The sequence below is a fragment of the Hevea brasiliensis genome, chromosome 11 (genome assembly GCF_030052815.1).
Source record: "Hevea brasiliensis isolate MT/VB/25A 57/8 chromosome 11, ASM3005281v1, whole genome shotgun sequence".
NCBI classification, from domain to species: Eukaryota; Viridiplantae; Streptophyta; class Magnoliopsida; order Malpighiales; family Euphorbiaceae; genus Hevea; species Hevea brasiliensis.
In genome coordinates this window covers 97,286,301-97,292,823 of record NC_079503.1, presented here as the reverse complement: position 1 = coordinate 97,292,823, position 6,523 = coordinate 97,286,301, and the positions used below count along the sequence as shown (strand labels likewise).

Here is a 6,523-nt window from a genome sequence, read left to right as displayed (position 1 = left end):
GTGTCATTGAGTTTGAGGGGAGTTGGGATAGATACCTCCCACTGGCAGAATTTGCATATAACAATAGCTACCAAGCTAGCATTCAAATGGCTCCGTATGAAGCACTGTATGGGAGAAAATGTTGAACCCCAGTGTGTTGGACTGAATTGGGCAAAGATAAGCTGGTAGGACTAGACCTGGTGAAACAGACTGAGGAGAAAGTGAAGATAATCAAAGCTAACCTGAAGGTTGCCTCAGATAGACAGAAATCTTATGCTGACTTGAAGAGAAAAGAGATAGAGTATGCAGTTGGCGATAAAGTGTTTCTCAAAGTCTCACCGTGGAAGAAAGTACTGAGATTTGGAAGAAAGGGTATGTTAAACCCTAGGTTCATTGGCCCATATGAAGTCATTAAACGTGTGGGACCAGTGGCCTATCGGCTAGCTTTACTACCAGAACTGGATAAAATTTACAATGTATTCCATGTTTCTATGCTAAGAAGATATAGCTCAGACCCCTCACATGTCATCTCCATGGAAGAGATTGAAATCCAATCGGACTTGACATATACAGAAGAACCTATACAGATCCTAGCTCGGGAAGTGAAGGAACTGAGAAATAAACAAATTCCACTGGTGAAAGTGCTTTGGAGGCACCACAAAACTGAAGAGGCAACTTGGGAAAGTGAAGAGACGATGAGGCAACAGTTCCCTCAACTATTTGCATCAGGTAAATTTCGAGGATGAAATTTTTATTAGAGGGGAAGAGTTATAACATCCTCACTTTAGCTAGTCCGTACAGTCTACTGTTCCGGTGACCAATGTCGGTCCGGACAGCTAGAACGTCCGGAAAAATATTTAAACTAAAGTGAGGAACCATAATTAACTCAAATATTAATAAGAAAAATTTAGGAAAAATTTTAGAAATAAAATACAACCAAGTTAAATGAGCCGATGCCCTAACGATTGATAACCTAGTGAGAAGTTGCGGTTCTCGCAACTAGGAGCCCTAAACCCGGGGGATAAATTATAAAATAATTTTTGAGACTCCAGAGAAGGGTCATTGAGGTTCTTATGGCATTAGAATGCCAAGAAAATACTTAGAAAAATTTTTCAACCGGTACAGACAATTTTGGCTCGTTAAGCCAAACGGAGGATATTTTGGTCATTTCGTCTTCACAGATGATTTTTGGCCAACTTGTCCAATTAAATAAATAATTTCTATAACATAAAATATGAATAAATATTGTTAAAAATTTAATTGCAATTAAATAGACAAGAAATGGAGAGAAAATGAAAGAAAATGGACTTATGACATCATAATGATGTCATTAAGATTCTCCCAACCTATCCAATATGGACACATGGCATAACTTTATTTAAAAGAGGTAAAATGGGCTAGAAAAATGAAAAAAAATCAGAACCCTCATTTCTTCTTTCTTCTTTGCCATGAGCCTCTACCATAGCCACCATTTTCAAGCTTTTTCAAAGCTTGATTTTACTAACTTCTACCCAACAAAACCCTAACCTAGCAACACAAAAAAGTGTTCTTGCATCTTGGTGAGTATTTTGGGAGCAAAAAGAAAAGGAAAACAAGAATTCTAGCAAGTGGAAAATCTCAATCCCTAGAGGTTAGTGACCTAACTTTAAATTTCACTTTAAATTCATGTTTAAGGACCATGAATGAGTGCACATGACAAAGAAAAGTGAGGAAATACTATTGGTATGCTAACCCTAAATTTTGGCAGCCTTGGTTGGGTATGATTATGATGAGTTTTATGGAGTTAAAATGATAGTTTGGCTGCCCTCAATATGCATGAATTGAATGGATTGATGAAATGCAATGATAATGCATGATTTGTAATGTTTGAGTTAGGGTTTGGGGTGGAAAAATGAGACTTTGACCATGTGATGATGAAAGTAGGTTTTAATGGTCAATTAGTGACCATTTGGTTTAGTTTGAATAAAAAATGAAGTGAATGGTGTAGTGGGATTGGAGTTTGGTGTAGCTGTCCTTGGTGACCTGCAGGACTGGGCATGAGTCCAGCAGGTTTGGGCAGCAATAACTTGAATTGTAGAGGTCCAATTGATGCAAGGAAAATTGTACATGAAACTAGACACATAATGGCACAACTTTGGTGAAGAAACCATGCCCATAAAACCAAACCAAGTGGACCAAAAGCTTGCCCTAATCCGGGTGACCTGCATTCTGCCTGGGCAAAATGACCAAATGAACAGTGTTTGGTCATTTGGCCATAACTCAGTGTAGAAAGGTTCAATTGACCTACAATTTTACCAGAAATAAGCTGAGATATATATCTACAACTTTCATGAAGAAATCTAACCCAAATTATGAGCAGAACATATTCAAAAAGTGAGTTGCAGTCACTGTTCCTAACACTGTAGATTTGGTCAGTCTAGAAATTCTGGAAAAATTTCAATCCGGCCAGTTGTGGTTTTTGGGCCATAACTTGAGCTACAAAACTCCAAATGGAGTGATTCAAAAAAATAAATTCAAGTAGACAAAATAAGGAACAACTTTCATGTTGATCATTTTGCCAAATTCCCACTGCAAAAATGACCAATGGAATAGTAAATACAAAGTATGAAAACTGAAAATTCTGCCCAATTAACATTAAGCTTAGAAATGGTATTGGCAACCAATACCAACAAATTTTGAATGCAAAATGTGGTATGTTGGGAGTATTAAAACCAATGTACCTATTGTCTATGCAAAAGTCAACATTTTAGTTGACTAATGAAATGAATAGTAACATTCAAACTTGAAATTCAAAAATTATGAAATTTAAAAATGTAATATGCCCTAGTATACCTAACAAGATTGGTTTGGATAGCTTGGCATGCTAATAGGGTTCTGTTAGCAGTACTGCATATGGCTTCATGCCATTCTGTGTTTCATGGCTTCCCATGCCATTCTGTGACATAATAGCCTTTGGCTATGTTATTTGAGTTAATATACTTGGGTTTTAACCCTGATAATTATTACAGCTTATTAGCTGTTCTGTTGCATACCGTGAGACACAATGTGACTGATGGTGTGATGGTCTGAGGTACTTAGTATCCAGTGCCAGTTTACCCGTTTATCCAGTCCAGTTGACTAATATAGATTACTCGAGAAATGATAATAAACCTTACCAAATTTTATTTGAATAACACTGCAAATAATATCAGAAATTAAGTCTACTAAAAAATATAAACATACATTCTTCATACTTATTTTTATTATATTTTATTTTATTTTATATTGTCACCACTAAGCAGAATTGCTTAGCCCGTCGCTTTTGCCACGCGCAAGTACTGGAGACCTAGCTGGGGAGCCTAGCAGACATCAGACAGGGTGAGCCTTTAGAGCTGCATCCGGAGTCCAGAGTCACCTCACCTCTGCAGTGCATATGGTAGGACATTAGGATTTTGGGTAGCATTTTGTATTTCGTATTTTGTATTAGTTTTGGGATTGTAACTATAAACTCTTGAAATTATTTGATAATGTAAATATATGAAATTTCTTATTATTGAAATTTTCTGTATATTATATTGAGAAATATTTATGATTGTGCTTCTAGTAATGAAGTGAAAAGAAAAATTTCTGAAAATAGTGTTGTGATTTGAGATTGAGATTTTGAGATTGACTTGAATGTGTATAATAAAGTTTGGATTTGGAAATTATATTGTGATGCATGCATTTTAGATCATTATTTAGGTGTAATTTTTTGCACATAATTTACCCTTGTTCATAGCTATTATTATAGATATTAGCATATATTTAGTCAATTTTATAATTTTCACACTTTTTAGTTTAACTTTTGGAATTTATTTGTTTTATAGGTTAAATTTGGAGAAATTTGATGTATTTTGATCAGAGTAGCCATTTGGAGGAGATTAGAGTTGAATTGCAAAATTTTTTGAAGTTGAGTAAAAAATGGCCGAGAGCTTCACAACTTGCAGCACAACCGATTTAGCTTATGTCGCAGGTTGTGTTGATCGTCAGATATTCAGGCCGAGAGTTACACAACCTGCGACACAGCCCGCGACACAACTGATTCAGCTTATGTCGTTTTTACTGGAAATGGCTGACGTGGCATTTTCGTTACTTTGATTTTATACCTCACTTTCTCTGGAATCTTCCAACTTTTTACCCATTCTAGGGCAGACCCCTAGCCCATATAAAGCCTCCTTTATCATTTTCTTTCCATAAGGAGGAAGGGAGGCATTTTTGGCAAGAAAGAAGGAGAGAAAGAGAGGAGCACGGGCAGTCATTTTCCAGCAGCTGCAGAAGCCATTTTCTGCACTCTCCAGCAGTTGATTTAGAAGCATTCTTCTAGGTTTTTCTATTCCTTAACTTAGATTTCCATTATTTCTTCATTTATACATTTGGGTTTGCCTTGAAACTATGATTTGTGAGTAGTTGTTTGAGATTCTAGAGATGGGTTTGTAAGTATTGTTTTGTATTGTGGTTTTGAACTGATTTAGTCATTTAATAAGGTTTGTTACATTTTGATTTATTGCTTGTGAGCTTGTTGCCTTGCTTGATGAATGGGCCCTCATTAAGTTAAGCTTTAATCCGTAATAGATGGATTGAAAAGTGAATATTTGGGATAGATAATCTTGCAATAAACGTAGTTTTCTTGGTGTTAGAGATAAGCTAAGAGGATTAAGGGGACTTTCCAAAATCAATTAGAGCTTTAATTGGGTTTTTGTTAGGTTTGAAATACCGTGAAAATAGGGTTTGATTTAATGAACACCAACTTTGAAATGCTTGAAAAAGGTTTCAAAAATTTAAGAATTGATTTCCCTCAAAATTGCAATTCTCATGTGTTTGGCTAAATTAGGGATAAACCACATGCAAACAATATTGAAAATCCAATCTCTAGAATCACTTTAATTTTTTATTGAATTTAGATTTAATTCCTCCAAATTTCATAATTAGCAAATTTCGATTTAAACCTTGGTAATCTAGTTTAATTAATTTAGTTAATTGTTTGATTTAGTTTAAATTCCTCAAATATCGATATTAAATTTCAAATTTCATTTTATATCTTTAAATTTTGTCATTCTAATTAGCTTATCCTTTTATTTCCAATTTAAGCGCAATTCCCTGTGGGATCGATATCATTTTTTTTAAAACTATACTACTGTGACCCGTGCACTTGCGGATAACACACATCAAGTTTTTAGCGCCGTTGCCGGGGAATTGTTTGTTTTTAAGTTGGATTTTAATTGTTTTAAGCTAATTAGAATTTTTAACTTCTTTTATTTTCACTATTGTTCCTTGTGTTTTTCAGGTACTTTTCTTGTTTATGAGATGATCGAAAAGCACAAGTGATACTGAATTATTGTTCAATCTTGAAATTGAAAAATTCTGTCGAGCCAACAAAAAGGAATACAAGAGAAGAAAGGAAGCAGAAAAAGAAGAACAACAAAGATTTGAGCAAGAGGAGACAATTGAAAATATGGAGAATCAAAATAGAGCTATTGGTGGAAACAATGAAGGAAATGAGCAAAATAGGCAAAATGAAGTTATTAATCGAAATGATCCTCAAAGAAGATCCATGTAAGATTATGCTTTTCCTAGATGTGCAGATGTGAGAGATAACAGACCTATCATTGGAGCTAATCAATTTGAGTTAAAGACAGGTCTTATTCAAATGGTTCAGAATTCACAATTTAGAGATAGTCCACTTGAAAATCCTCATTCTCATTTGAAGAAATTTTTGATGATATGTGGCACACAAAGACAACCTGGAGTTTCAGATGAAGTGATTCGGCTCACCTTATTTGCATTCTCTCTTCGGGATTCAGCATTAGAGTGGTATGACTCACTTCTATAAGCTACTATAGCTACTTGGGAGCAGCTATCTCAAGCTTTTCTATCTCAATTTTTCCCACCTGGAAAGACTACTCATTTGAGGAATTTGATGGTAGCTTTTAAGTCAAGGGATGATGAAACTTTGTATGAATCTTGGATGAGATTTAAGGAGCTTGAAAGGCAATGTCCTCATCATGAAATACCCAAATGGATGATTGTTCAGAATTTCTACACTAGAGTTACTCCAGCTATAAGAAACACAATTGATTCACAAGCAGGAGGAGATTTCATGAGAATGACAAGTGAAGAATGCTATGATCTATTAGAGAAGATTGCTCATAACACCCATTTATGGGGAAATCCTAGAGCACTTGAGCCAAAGAAGGCTGGAATTTATGAACTTAACTCGATTAGCTATATGAATGCAAGATTTGACCAATTGACTTAGCTTCTTAGTGATTTTTGCACAAAGGCAATAAACTCAACTCCTACAACTATGCAACAAGTTGCCTACACAGATGGAACTCAAAGTTGTGGAGTTGATTACTCTTCTTATGGTGATGATTATTTGCAAGAACAAGCTGCTTATGCAGGAGGTTATCAACAAAAACCTATGGGAAATTCTTACTTTAATGTGAACAACTCAACATGGAAACCACAAGCAACTTTTGCTCAACAAGGCCAAAGCTCAAACTATGCTCATAACCAGCAATATATG

General features: G+C 35.2%; 1 non-coding gene across 1 annotated transcript; it reads right to left on the bottom strand.

Moving 5' to 3' along the window:
- Positions 1 to 5,899: 5,899 nt before the first annotated feature.
- On the bottom strand, positions 5,900 to 6,006 carry LOC131170981 (small nucleolar RNA R71). Its single transcript, XR_009141741.1, has one exon. It is a non-coding gene; the product is annotated as a small nucleolar RNA R71 (small nucleolar RNA).
- Between the last annotated feature and the right edge of the window lie 517 nt (positions 6,007 to 6,523).